The sequence below is a fragment of the Sceloporus occidentalis genome, unplaced genomic scaffold (genome assembly GCF_023333645.1).
Source record: "Sceloporus occidentalis isolate IW3139 unplaced genomic scaffold, rSceOcc1.0.p SCAF_198, whole genome shotgun sequence".
Lineage (NCBI taxonomy): Eukaryota > Metazoa > Chordata > Lepidosauria > Squamata > Phrynosomatidae > Sceloporus > Sceloporus occidentalis.
The window spans coordinates 783,453-799,075 of NW_028317178.1; positions in this window are offsets into that span (position 1 = coordinate 783,453).

The following is a 15,623-nucleotide window of genomic DNA, read 5'->3' on the forward strand; positions in this document are numbered from 1 at the left end:
GGTTTAACGGAGATGCACAAGTTACCGCGCGTCCTGAAAATGATAAACAGAGACGTTACATCAGAATTCCGGGGGGATTGCGATATATAGTTACGCTGCATGTATGAACGGTTTAAACCAGGAAGACCCCGCAAGAGTCTATTTAGATAGACCACTTAGAAGGCATTTCTATACACACTATGGGGGCTTTTAGGGCTGTAGAACCCTGCGATACCCTCAAACATTCTGACCTCCTAGAAAAGAGGGGCATCGGGGGAGGAGAGAGGGACTAGACAAGCTGAACAGGGAGACTCAGCAGGTATATATTTCCATGGATTTCCGTACAGCTATCACGGCTCCACATAAGCTTCCTGGCTTTGTTTCTGGAGAGGTAATAACAGCGAGAGTGCAGAGCGTGAATCGGAGGGACGCCTCCCCTTGGGCAGCGATCGGCGCAGAGGTTCGCTCCCACTCACACGGGAACCTGGCCGATAATCAAATATGCATTACCTGGCCAACCCAGCAACAATCAACACACGGGATCTGCTCAGCATCTCATGGATGTACCTGGGAACTGGTAGGGTTTGTCCCCGGCCTCAAGGTTCTTACCCCAAGTCTCAGGGTGAATGGGCAGATTCTCCACATCATAGAGTTTGTGTGACGGGAGTAATAAAGGGTTAATACTTAGGGAGTCTCAGGAGGGTAAGCAAATGCTTACATGTAGCGGTAGGTAGGATTGGCTCTGGAGCAACCAGGGGCTACAAGGATGATGACAAGAGGCTTCTCAACCTTATATGTTCACCAAGTGGCATCTCTAAGAGGGCCTTCAAGTACCCAAGAACCTACATAAATTACAGGGGCAATAAGGCAAACCAAAAAACCCCACAACCCAAGGAATTTAATGTCCATGTGCCTTGAGAGGTCCAGAGTGACAGGGGGGAAAAAAAAATTCTAGTGTACTGGACCAGCCCCGTCTCAGAACGTGGCACGTTATGTCCGAGTTGGGTGAAGAAACTTCTAAAGATCTTCTAATAAGCAAAGGAGGTCCTTAGTACCAGATTCTTAAGGTTCATTCACTATTGACCTCTGCCCTACAGTAACCCAATGAAGAACGATGGTCTACAAACTACGTCTGCAGAAGACACCTCAAAAACTTAAGGGGAACCTTCAACAAGGTGGCCTGGGCAAGGTTTTTATCCATCTATACAATTTATATGGTCCAGAAGACTCAACCCCAACTTGAAACGTTGATGGAACATCTCCAGAAGACTCAACCTCCCACCCTCGAAAGGTTGATGGAACATCTCCAGAAGGCTCAACCCCAACATGAAATGTTGAAGGAACTTTCCAAGCGCTTCCGTTAGCAATCGGAAGACAGATAGTGGAGTGGCTTCTCATATTGTAACATTGTCTGTAATTATGGGCGTGGAGATAAACAAATAATCCGTATTTAAAGGTTAAGGTGCGGAGCTCTACGAAGGGGGCGGAGGAGGCAATTAGGGACTTTAGACTGCAGTCTCTGTAGATACACAGATAAGAGTCACTGTCTCTTTGAAAGAAATGCCAGTCCTAGCTCAGCATACCTGCCAAGTGTCTCTGTTTGGACTGTCCAGTCCCTCTTTCCTCCCCCGATGCCCCCTCTTTTCCAGGAGGTCGGAATGTTTGCTGGGTATGAGGGGATCGCAGGGTTCTACAGCCCTAAAAGCCCCGATAATGTGTATAGAAACAGCAGGGAAGGGGTTAATGAATTAAACGGTGTCAGTGCTGTCTAAATATAGATCAAATTCAAAGCATGATTTACTCCAAGGGACAGCTGGTATCTTAGTAACACGCAGATAACACGTCATGCAAAAAAACAAATACACGCTAAAGAGCCAGCCCTGCAGAACATGGAACAAACATAGAATCTGCCAGCAGATCGGCCCCATCCGGCCCCTCTGGTCCGCCCGTTTCTCCTTAATCAGTCGTCAGTCTCGTTTTAGATTCAGGAGCCATATGCCTACCCCATGCATGTTTTAGGCTGTACCACCTCTGCTGGATGGCTGTTCCAGTTATCCACCACCCTCTCAGTAACAACCGGGGGGAAAAAACCCAAAACCTCTCTCAATGGCTATTTGAAGTATTTTTTCATTATTATTATTTATTGTTTTATATATAGCACCACCATATTCCGTAGCGCTGTACAACGAGCGTCTCCGATATCGCCCCGGCTTGTGTTGTTACCATAAGCAAGGGTAACTGTTGCATAATAAACACCGCCACGCTACGGCCCGTAACATTCAGGAACTCGGTAGATCCTTCTGAACCCGACCGGGAAGCCCAGCTGAGTTGGTATTCAAAACAAACCTATAATTCCTGTTCAAAAAAAAAAAAAAAAAAAAAAGTCCCCTCGCTGTATTAGCCTATACCACTTCTGCCGGGAGGCAGTTCCCGTTATCTACCACCCTCTTCATAAAACTAAAAAGTTTGATTGGGGTTAGCGGCGGGACGTTTTGCGTTACTTTCCCTTTAAGAGAGATTCCCGCGGCTGCTAACAAGCTGTTTTTTTTTTTTTTGAAGCGGGGGATGGGAGGCATTTCTTCAGAAGATTAACCCCGCCCCTCGGCAGAGAGAAAGTAACAGCGGAATTCTCTAAGACGAGACGGTTAGCACAGAGGTAACATCCCCCCCACACACACAAAAAAAGGGGCAAACGGTTGTATAGAACGTGAATATTGTGGAAATGCGGGAAAAAAAAATATAAAAATGTAAAAAAAAATCTCCAAAATTATAAAACGGCGCAACTTTAAAAAAAAAAAAATATATATATATATATATATATATTTATACTTAATATTCTGTTAAAATATAATAATAATTGAAAACGTGTTAGAATCAAATAAAAAAGAAAAAAAATATATATTTTTTTTTAAAAGAGTGGAAAAAAACAATAACTAGTTATATATATATATTTTTATTTTTTTTGTCGAGTGTTAATATGTTAGAATTAAATATACATTTTTAAAGATTTTTTTTTTTTTTAAATAAAGTGAGTGAGCTTTAAATAAAAAAAAAATTATAATAAAAATAAATAAAAGTGGAAATGTGTTAAAATGAGATAAATATTTTTTAAGTGAGTAGAATTTACCAGAGAAAAAAATAAAAAAATGACATGGGTTTTCAGGCCCGGCGTGCGCATGCATGCCTTAAAGCGACACTCCTATGTAAATTGGGCAGGAGCCCCCCCTTTTCTGGTCTGGATTGGTAGAGCCGGAAAGACTGGAATTTACAAATTAACAGAAAGTGCGGTAATCTTCTTCATTAACCCTTTCTGCTCTAAGAAGAAACTCAAAAAAAAGCAATTACCGAGGACTGGGGAAAAAAATTTAGGGAAATTTTTTTTTTTTTAACAAGGAATACAAATTTTACAACTGATTAAATTCAGAATTTTTGGAGTTTTTTAATTGAAAGAAAGGAAAACCGGTCAAATTCTGAGTACTAAGGAGTAAAACCCAGAATTCCTTCTCCGTTTACCATGCAGGCCTGGTTGGGATCCTCCTACGGGCCCAAACAGGAAGTTGTACCCAACTTCCTGTTCTGTCCCCGCAATGCACTGCGGAGGGGCCTCTAGCACCGGGTCCCTCCGTAGCGCTATTATCACAGATACCTCAGGGCGAGGCAGGCGTCTAAACCATAAGCCCCCCCGAGACGCTTCAAATATTAACCCTTTAATAACCCGTCGCCCAGTACTGACCCCCCCTAATGTGTTACCCCAATGGCTCTAGTACCGGTCGTCATGGAAACCATTATTTAAAGAAGCATTTAATGGAGTCACCTGCATTCAAGCGGGGATATCAACCATAACATACTGGGGGGGTGGGGGCAAAAGCACCAATAGGGGGTAACAGAGGGGGAGGGACTTATATTAATTAATTAAATAATTGGGCGAATGAATAGCGTTACGAGAATCCGGAATTAACTGGAAATCTCGTTTTCTGTATATTTTTCACATCATTTTTTTATGGCTTCGGAAAAAGAGGCGCCACACGGTAAATAAATCATTGAGGAGCGTTATTGAATGTTACCATGGTAACCAGCGCCATATTAATCCCCCCCCATATATCATAGAGCTAGATTGTAAGCTCCTCGCCTTCCCATTCTGCCAGTCTAAATGGTGATGTAATCGACTACTTGTTTGGACCCTTTGTACGGAGCCACGGGGTGCGACGGCGCTATATAAGCGAATAAATGACGCAAGTTTAACCCTTTGCTAACCCCAGAAGGTTAACGGCTCACGGGGAGGGGGGTCATGAAGAGGAATATTCATGGATAGCATGAGGTTATACTAAAAAAAAAGTCTTGGTTGCTATGGTGATTGCACAAAAATTGCAGGAGTAGTACCTGGTATTCACCCGGCTCCTCCGCCAGCTGACAGCGCAGGGGGTAGCTGTCATTAAGGGGTATAATGGACCCTCTGTCAGCGCCCCGGCCTGGGCTATATTTAGAGGAATAACCGGCAAGGGAGGGTCTCTGCCTGGAATGACCTTCCTCTCGGGGAGGAAAAAATACTCGGATGAGGTCACAATGCTACCATTTTACAGCTCGGCTCCTCCCAGCATGCCCCGCTACATAAACTATTTACATACGAGGGCCACGGAGGTGCGTATACAGGTACTCCCTTCACTGGATTAGCCTCTACCACTTCTGCTGGGACGCTGCTCCACTCATCCACCACCCTACGACCTTTCGAACAGACAGAGCGCAAGTTTGTTGCCGGTATCTGTTCTAGTGGAAATATAAGATTGTTGGACGATACACACCAGGGGGGGGTATTAAGTCATCGCCAAAATAAAAAAGTCGCGCCCCCCCCCAATAGTTTTGTGATAGTTTTACCCCCTTTGCCTGATTGGGTTAAGCATTCACACAAAAAAATGACAGACAGACCAAAAACTCAGGACTGTGTCCGAAACACAGGACAGCGGGCAGTTTTTAGAGTTCCAAGACCGCCCAATAGCGAAGAACACAAGCTTTCCACATGACGCATGAAAGCCAAACATTAGGGGTTTATTCACTAAACTGGGACGTGAGAGGGGGTAGTTATTGGGAATTTCTAACCCCGGGGGGGGAATAGGGCTGCCTCTGCATAACGTGTATTAGAAGCAAATGCTCTGACTCAACGCTTAGTGAATAAACCCCGCCGTGACGTGCATAGAGCGGTGTGCCAGGTAACATATACCCCCCCCCAGATTGACCCCCCCACAGGGTCAGTTTACAAAAAGTTACCCCACTTTGGAAGGAAAAGTTACAGTAATTAGCGACAAATTGCAACATTTCCGCAACTGCCTGCAAACGCCCTCCCACCCGTTAACGAGGCCGTTTTAAATCTCTACCACCTCTGCCAGGTGGCTGTTCCACCTATCTACCACCCTCTCGGTAAAGTAAAACCTTCCTTGCCAAACCTCTGGTTTTAGACTATGACCTCTTGTACTCAAGGAAGCCCCCTTTCTACCACCCCTGCTGGGAGGCTGTTCCCTGCAATCTCAGCGGGAAAAGCCCCACTCAATGATTTTCCGCTATTAGAAGACGGTTACCTTCAGCGGTCTCGGCTCTGTCTTCGCTGGGAGCTCTCGGCTTGTGTTCCTGGTCTGAGGCTGGGGCTGCCGTCTCTGCAGAAGGAGTGGTTATTGCTGCTGTCTTAAAAAACCACAGAGGTCCCCGCCTCACAGGGCAAACACAGCAAAGCTAGGGGCATGGCCAGTGCGTGAAAGCAGAGGTGTGAGTGTGAGTGAGTGTCTTCCTCATGGAAAGTGTGAGCAATGTTAACCCATGGTGTACACATGAAAGGGTTAAAAAAAAACAACCTTTGCCTACAAGGCAAGATCCAGAAAAAAATAAGGTCTTTTAATGCAAGTTTTGGGGGGGGGCATTTGTTTTCTATGATATAAAGCTGGGGTGTCATTTATTTACCCCAGTAAGGGGGTAATAAGGAAAGGAATTGTACCCCCTTCCAGGGTGCTGGGATTTAAAGATTGCGAAACAATAAGTTGCATTTCTGCAAATGGCCACTAGGGGCATCTGGAGAAAGAAGGGGGGGCACACCCTGCAGCGGTTAATGTAGTTCCTGGAGAAGGCAGAAATGCTTCCAGAGCGCTGTGTTTTATTGCTGCCGAGTGTCCCTGTTTAGTTTGGTCAGTCCCGCATCCGAATCCCTGCTTTTTCCACCCCCTGATGCTCGGAACGTTGGCTGGGTATGAGGGTATCACAGGGTTCTACAGCCCTAAAAGCCCCCCTCCTTCAGAAATGGCAACCGGTTTAGGAGCCATAAGCCTATCCCATGCATGTTTAAATTCTCTCACTGTATTAGCCTCTATCACTTCTGCTGGGAGGCTGTTCCACATATCAACTACTCTCTCAGTAAAGTAAATCTTCCTTACCAGAAGTTTCTGTTTTTCCTTACATAAACAGGGGTGAAATAGTGTCTGTTTGTGGCATTCGACCGCTCCTCGGCTGCTAATGAAAGAGACGCCTCCCTGGTGGGTCTCGCTGAACAATGCGAAAACCAGCCCTTCCAACTCGATCTAGAAAGACCCGGCCGTGAGCTGGGTGACTGGGCTTACCAGCTGAGATGGTATCTGCCTTCAAATACAACATTGTAAAAATGCCCTAGATCTTCCATCCGCAGTAAGAAGACCACGAGAAGAAGACTTTCCAGGAGGACATTTCAGGAGGACCTCTCATGTGGTCCTCTCGGTCTTGGTCATTGACTAATTCGATGACCTCTCCCTCTGTTTGTTATTGTTTATTATTATTAAATTTTGTTTTAATGTTTCCATTAAAATGTTTTTACATTTTTATTTTTTTTTATATATTTTTTTGTAATTTTGTAAAAAAACAAACAAAAATAAATTAAAATAATGTAATATTTTTTTTTTCTTCTCATTTTCATGTGCTTTGTCCTGATAATTTCTCTGAAATTTCCTGTGACTCCCCCAATTTTTTTTTATTTTTTTAGGGGGAAAATATTTTGTTTAGGTAGCAGAAAATGACCACTGACCAAAAATATACCATCAAACAGAAGGCAACGGGGGAGAAAGGGCTCTCTCCCCTAAACAACCGGCCTCCTTCCTAAAGTTTTATGAGTTTTCTAATTAAAATAATTGTCCGGGGCCGCTGAGAACCCGTGCTTGTGGTCCGTCTGTTGGAGAAATATCGGAGTCTTCCGTTAACGACACCAAAGAATGTCCACGTTGGACCCGTCGCACCTCACGTCACCTTCAGATAATGAATTGCACAAGGAGGCTCCGCCCCGTAATTGTGAAATATTCCGCTCACACAAATTTCCAACAGTTATGATAAAGATATCATTTGGAAGTTCCCGATGGGTTAATTAGACAGTGTATCCCTAATTTAGTCATCTGTGCCGGCGACCATCAATTATACGACGTGATACCATGACTCAGAGGTTCACTTTGACCCATAAAACCATGTTCCTGTAATTAAAGTATATATCCAACCAAAAAACGCTACTTCTAGTGATGAGATTTCAAAAAGTTTTCATAAATATCTCTCTGATTTCTTTTTTTTTACCCCAGTTATAGTTTTTGCCCCATAATATAAGGTTTTGGGGTATATCAGACGTTTGTATGATTCTCGCTCTGTTATCTGAGCCCTGATCTAATAAACACCCCGACTCCGTATCATACTGTCACACAGTCGGACTCTCTGACTAATGAAAGTCTATGGAGGAACGGACTTCATTAGCATCGCCATAAAGCATCAGCTCAGTGTGGTGTTTGGGCCGGGAAAGTCGCCCAAAACACCAGATGACTGAAAACGATGGAGGAGACTCAGAAACTTTTGCCTCCTTTTCATGATCAGGTTGACTCGGTTGAGTGACAACATCTGCCGTGGAGGCCGAAACTAATCTTGTGAGCAAAAGAGTAATTGTTTCTAATCCCAGTGTCAGTGGCCGGTAGCGTAGCCAATCGCAGAGCCACATCAGGATCTGGAGAAGGGATTACAGGACAACCAAGCAGTAAAATCGCTGGTCTTAAATCAACCAACGTCATAGACACCGTGAGTAGGCTTCTATAGATTAGAGATGTAGCACTCTGCCCCCTGGTGGCTGTAGTGGTGTTCTGCAAGTTTCTCTTCTTTCAGGGCAGTGCGATGGAAGCTTCCGGTTCTGTCGAAAGGGATCACGGGTAAGACCTCATATTCCATTATGCAATGAAGCTGCCTGCAATGCAAACAGTGGGCACTAGAGGGAGACATGATCCTGTGGATTCATAACCACCGTAGGTCTCGTAACAGTCCACCGGAAGCACTAGGGGGTCATGAACTCCTTACACAACCATTTCTTAAACACATTGAACACCTAGAGATGGGATGTATACACTTATTACAAAGTGCTTGTGGCCTGTGGTTGCGCGTGCCCTTCCGTAAAGGAAGCCTCAAGCTTTGTGATGTCAGGAAGCAGCTACCTGAAATGATCTCTCTTCTTCCCCAGTAGAGGTCTACGTGGCCCAAAGTTAGTGTTGGATACACAATTTCAAGCCTTTATCAGAAGCTAAGGTTAGAGGTGGAATTCTATGAGAATAAACCTGGCTCTAGCAGATGCGCCAGGCCCCCAGCCCACCTTGGAATCCACGTGGCCACCATCGCCCTAATTCCTTGCCAAGCCGTGCATGATGTCTGACATACTCATGAATCCCCCAAACCTCTTAGAAATGGCTGCCATCCCGGCCACAGCTGGAAATAAGATGGAGACAATTAAAGGAACATACATAGATAGGCTGACTGAGCCTAGGGCAGCAGGTCCAGGAGGGTGGCAGCCCCCCTCTTGGGCAATCAGGCTCCAGGTGTCCTCCTGCTCAGTGGGCCAGTTACATGGAAGATCTTCTGACGACGTTACTGCAGCCTCCAAAGGAAGCTCCTCCGAGGGAAACACAGGCGAGCGATTGTGCGTTTTTATGTATAGTGGGTTTGTGATGTGAAACCGAATCCCTTCGAGGGTTAGGAATGAGGCTTCGCCCGCAACTGGACATGATGCCGGACGGGAAGTCCAACGTTCAACCAGCGTAGGGAGAGTATGACTGTCATTCATACTGGAGACAATGGTGAATTAGAGAGCAAAAAAGGGCAGAGTCACAGACTTCGGAACTGAAACTTAACAAGATTTCAACTTCTTGAATGAAGCTGCTGCCGGTTCCCTTCTCACTACATCATCGGTGACGTTGAACCCACTCAGCATCAAAATCCTACTGGCTATTTATGGACCTTACAAGCAATTCATAGAGATGCCACCATGTGGGGCTATTCTATTCTATTCTAACTGGGATTTTGGGGTAGTAGCCTCTTTTTTCCCTTCTCAAAGCTCCACAGATGACCACAAGGGACCTTTTGAGTTATGATGTCAACAGGGAATTTGACAACATCTCCATGTCAGAGTTGGTCCATTTTGTGTTCACTTCCTCTGCATCGTCCAGTCCGACTCAGAGATGTAGAAGTCCATTAGTAACAATGTGGCTTCTCAAACACCACCCTGAGCTGATGCTTTATGCAAATGAAGTCCGTTCCTCCATAGACTTTCATTAGTCAGAGAGTCAGTCAGGGTGATTAAGAGTGAGCCAAACCTGGTTCTATCTCATTTTGTCCCAACAAACTCAATTCATCTGCAGACCTGGAGCCGCCATTGCTGTCAGTCATGTGATATTTTGGGGGACTTTCCCGGCTCAAACTCCACACTGAGCGGATGCTTTATGGCGATGCTAATGAAGTCCGTTCCTCCATAGACTTTAATTAGCCAGAGAGTCCAACTGGTGATTAAGACAGAGCCATTCTATTGTTCCCCACAGGCAGTATTATAAGGAGTCGGGGGTGCTTGTCTAGTAGACTGGGTTCAGATAACAGAGAACGAAGCTGCGCTATGGAGTAATTTAGGATAATTAATTATTAGGAGAGGACCATCTGACAGCGGTTGTACTTTCTTTCTTTTAATAGCGGCTGCTTAGGGTAAACACATCCAAATGGTCCTTCTTTTCTCGTGTCCTAAGGTAGCACGGTCACATAAACTTGGTTTTAATGCAGATCCCTTTGATTAATGAGAGTGGGAATGGAACATGACCCTAAAGGTGTTTTTCCTCTCTTTCCTGTCAAAACATTCTAATACCCAATGACGAGAGCCTGAGCCTACATGAGACAGGCAGAAGGGTGAAACGCATGTCCTTCAGGAAGAGAGAAGCCATCTTGAGAAACTGGAACATTTTAATTTAAAATATATATATTTCTACATAGATTAGAAATATTTGAAGAAAAAATCAGAGGAATAGTAGAATTTAGGGTCTTGCCCAGTCCAATAATCATGTTAAATACATATTGGAGTCCATTCTGGATGGACTCCAACGCATTTTACGGCATGCAAATCGGTGCAGGCATTCTTTAGTTATAGGAGTTAGAAGATGACATTTCTATCTTATAAAACTCCTCCCCATGTGCCTCTCATGAAGGGAGGAAGCATACCTACGTATGCTTTCTGCACACGCTCAGTAGAACACCCATTTAAATCAATGGGAGTAATAACAGCCAATCATGTATAGACAGGGCCGGACTGGGGATGACAAGAATGACTAAAGAATCCATGCGCCTATTTGCATACCATTTTGGGAACTAGACTGTTCCTTTCAAGGCAGGTAAGGGCCCATCTAGTCAGGTTAGGGCCCTGGGATACGCTACCCCATGTAGGTTTAAATTCTATCACTGTATGAACCTCAGCCACCTCTCCTGGGAGGCCGCGCCACTCATCTACTGCCCCATCTGTTTCGATTTTGGGGTTCTTGGCATGGATTTTCTCCTTTAACGCTCAGGTTTTTCTTTCAGCCTCTAAAGACTAAGCGAACAGACCCTCAGGACAATATCAACTGAGAGGGAGGTTTGGAAAGCTGAAATCTGGATACGGAAATGACCTCTCTCCGGACGGAATGTTGGAACACAGCAAACGCATGTTAAATTATGATAATAATCCCGATAACATTTTAACCGAAAAGTGTGAAATTGAGGATTGGGGGGGTGTTAACAAAAATGATGATTTCTGTGCTGAGGCAGCAGGCGTTGGGTCTCTTTGTGTATTTTTGGGGTTTGAACAAAAATGGGGGGGGGCTCGCACCACACTCATGCCTAAAAGGGGGAAAAAAACATTTGAAACCATTATTTCCACGAAAAATTATCCATATAAAAAAACGTAAAATTTACCGAAAGAGGGTTAAAAACAATAGGAAGAAAGTTGTGTAAATTTGCCACTATGAAGCCTCCTTGCATGAATTTTTTTTGTTTTTTCTGCACTCCTGCCAATTTCCCTGATCTACAGCGCCGCGTATTATTTTACTGTTGCTAAGGCAGCAAAGAATTTCAGGATAATGGATCCCAGGAGTTACTGGTGAGGTCAGCAACCCCCCCCCCCAATTTTTGGAACTATGGATTCCTCCATCTGCACCCCTTTGAGGGTGGTGGTAGTGGGCGTTGAGTGGATGCAAAAGTATACTATGACATCACAGATAAGCATTTCTCCCTGGATGAGGCCAGAGGAGAGTTGGGAAAAGTGATGTCATTGATGTCGAAAAGGACACAAAATGTAGAGTGGTCCTACCTACCAAACCATAAAGTAAAACGGTCTTACCTACAATCACGGAATGAAGAATTCTCCCACCTACCTTCATGGAATGTAGAGTGTTCCCACCTACCTTCACTGAATGTTGAGTTGTCCTACCTAAGATCACAAAACATAGAGTTGTCCCACCTACCATCATGAAATATTTACTAGTTCCACCTCCTTTCATGAAATGTGGAGTGGTTCAACCTAACGTCGCAAACAATTTAGTGGTTCCACCTACTGTCACAGAATGAAGAGTTCTCCTGTCCCACCTCATGGAATGTATCCTGCTAGGTTAAGAAAAGTGGGCCCACGTACCTTCACAGAATTTAGAGTTGTCCTACATACTTTCATGGAACGAAGAGTGGTCCCACTTACCTTCATGGATTGAATAGTTCTCCTGCCTACCTTCAAGTCATGTAGTGTTCTCTCAACTCCCTTTTACAAAATGTACAGTTGTCCTACCTTCACGGAACGAAGAGTGCTCCCACCTACCTTCATGAAATTATGAGTGGTTTCACCAACTTCACGCAATGTAGAATTCCCAACCAGCTGTTGGCCAAGAGCAGATCCTGAGAGGGTACAGGAATCAACCAGGAGCCATACCTAGGTAAACCTTTGAAAGGAGAACTTGGACACGAGGTCAACGAAAGTGAAAGGAGGCATTGGCGGGGTTTCAATCTTAAGAAGGTAACCAAGAAGGTGAGAAGAATGAAAGGAAGCAATGTGTTGGGTGGAGCACCCAGAAGGCGTTAAGTTGTTGACCTGCTTAAAACATGGGCTCCAGTTTTTCGGTAGGAGGTGGTGTGCTTCAGAATTCCCTGTTGGTGAAGGTTGTTCTTGAAATTGTTATAGAAAGGGAGTCCAACGGGACATTCTATTGGTTAAAGAAAACTCAGTCTAAAGTTTGGTAACACTAGCAGGACATCCCTCGGGCGTTGAGTCACGTTGAAAAAGGGTCCATGTGTTTGACTCTCTCTTAACACAATCAAGCTAAAAAACTGTGTAAACATCCTTTTAATCATATAATCTACCCAAATCCCACACCCACCCCCTGTCCTAAGTAAACAATGCACCCAGCCAGGTGCTAATGCGTTGGCCAGGGGTAGAATCTCAGATAAAAGACCCACACAGTCTGTTTACTTTTCATGCACTCCCACCTATCCCAGAATACTGGAGTTGGAGTAAAGCGAAAGCACTTTGCTTTATAACACCTTCTTCTCCATCATTAGCAGCTGTCTTCCGATGTGCGGCATTTGTTAGCTTCGTAAATTGAGGAGCATTTGCTAAAATAGGGCAAAAACAAAGACAACTGTACACAGGCTAGCTGGAAAAGTGGAAGTTCATTAGAGGGGTCATGTAGAATGCACATGTATAAGAAATCAATGATGTCATGGGATTTTTGGTGCAAAATGCTGTATATGACATTTGGGACATCATAATAATCCCGGCAACATGTTATGACGTCATGACATGACATCATGACATCATATCCATGCATCGTCACTCAGCTGGTTCTTTTTCAGATAAAGACTGGAAAGGAAGAAGAACTAAAGTAACATAAACATGGTTAACCAAGTTGAATAGGTAATTATCTGCCGCTGGTTGATGAGGTTGAACATCAGACTCGTGTATCACATGATCGGAAAACGGTATCACTACCAGCCATGATAACAGAAATCCAAGGAACCTTCTAAGAAACCTATGTTTGTTGTATGAAAACCAGGTTGGGTTCTACTGGATGTCTCACAGGTGGGTCCACAGTGTCAAATCCAAGGCCACCTACTCTCCTGAGGACTTGCCCATCACAGAGACACCATCAGAAGTATTTCTGGTGGCTTCCGTCAATGGTGGGACACCTTTTCACTGAATAGATACAGTAACAATCATGAAGGAGAACACTCGCAGAGTTCTCTTTTTTGATGATGGCTAAAGAAATGATCGACCTACATGGTAGGCAAGGAATCCAACCGTGCAAGAAAAATCATGAAAGTAGGAAATGGGTGGTAATTTGAGGATGTGAAGCATGAGTTATGAGCAAACAACGCAGTTTGAGGTATTTGGAGAGAAGATAGAAGTCCTGGTACGTGTAGCAATAGAGGATGCTTTATCTGTTTAAATGAAATCCTGGAGGAGACAGGCCTCCAGTTAATGGACTGCCAGAGACAAGAGCGGCTCGGTGAATGGAGAGTTCAGAGAGTAGGTCTGGTTGCCACATGAAAGATTTAAGGCTTAAGGAAAGCAGGGAGATTAAAAGTGAGGTTTGCGAAGGTTCCAAAAGGGAATGATAACTTAGTATATGAAATAGATTTGTGGAGTGGCTTCTGAGAGACAAGGGCAACCTGCAAAAATATGGATGAGGTGAAGGTGGCAAGGATTACTACACAAGGAAATGGAGTGAAGATAAGGAAAAAATAAGGAGTATGAGATGGAACCCCTGGTTACTTTGTTAGGAAAAAGTGAAGTGGAGAGGTAAGGAGAAAAGACAATGACAAGAGATGACAGGAAGAGATGCCAGGAGAAGAAGAAACAAAGAGGAGATGATGAGAAGAAGGAGAGAAGACCGTGACAAGTGATGGCAGGAGGAGACGACAGGAGAAGAAGAAACAGAGAGGCAATTGTAAGAAGAAAGGAGAAGAAGGAGAGAAGAGCATGAGAGGAACAGAAAGAACGGAGAAAGTCTAGAAAATAAGAGTAAGAGAAAGGAACATGAGGAGGAGAGCAGGAAAAGAGAAAGAGATGAGAAAGCATGAGAAAAAAGTTGGAAACCGAGGAGGAACGAACGCAACTCTGTATTGAGAAGATGGTAGCCACCACGGGGATCGCGGTGAGGCAAGTAGAATGAACGTGAGCCTGACTGAGAGCAAAGGAGGTAGGGTGGCATTGAGAGTCAGAGCTAAACAAAGCTTCTCTCAACCAAGCCTGCCCCTTGGCCTGGCAGTAATCCATCATATGTGGACCCCCTCCAGGGCAAATCATTGAGGAAGGCAGCATGATGTGTATGAGGTCGTCACTTGCACTGGAAAGGGTGGATGTAGTAGAGACGTGGAAATCTATACCTTTCTCCAGAACTTCAGAGGAACGACCTGTTGGGGGCACAATTCCTAGGCAGATATCTTCATGGCCAGACCAAGTGATGGAGCGACTATCAATGCTGCCAATTAAAAGAAAGGTAGTTCCCACCCATATAAAGTTGGCTACAGCCATGTTGGTCCAGGAGAACATGGAGTCTTTAGTTAAAGTCGACACCTTTTATTGGGCCAACATAACAAAAAGATGTAAAGTTACGTAAGCCTTTGGGACCACAGAGGTCTCTTCTTCAGATGGAACTGTGGCTATTTGTTATTTGAACTTGTGTGGGTGGCTGGTCGGAAGTATGAGAGTTTTAGCTACTGGGCTTCTTCTCGAAACTTGTTTATTTGGGCGCCGATTTCGAGGCTCCATGCCACTACCACCTCTACTGGGAGGCTGTTTCATGTATCTACCATTTCCAGCTACCACCGATTTAGAATTCATACACATTCTTTGAAGGCAACAATGTAACAATTCAAACATTTACAAACAACTTGAAAAATAAACATTATTTCTAAATGATTTGTTACTGTAGCAAGAACATCCCCCCCCCTCCTCTTCTCCTCTTCTTCTCCAGCCTCTTTGGAGTCTCAGAGGAATGGTTTCCCTGGGCTGCCTCCTGACCTTCCTGCATATGCAAATGAGGAAAAGCCATTCTGCCCAATCAGAGGCCAGCATGGGCGAGGCAACAGAGGCACATAGCGGATTGCACTGCTAGGGAGAGAGAGAAAAAAGAGCTAGCTGAAAAGTTTGGGCAGGAGAAGTCTGCAGCAATGCACTTACTGTCAGCCCTCCATAGGAAGGAAAGATAGGGGGGGGCAGAGGAAGAAGAAGGGAAGAAGAGCCTGGAGGAAGAAGGAGAAGAAGGAACAGGAGGGCCAAGAAGAGGAGAAATTCTGCTTTGAGTGGAGGGGGGATTTGAGGCTCCTACTTCTTTTTCCTTCCC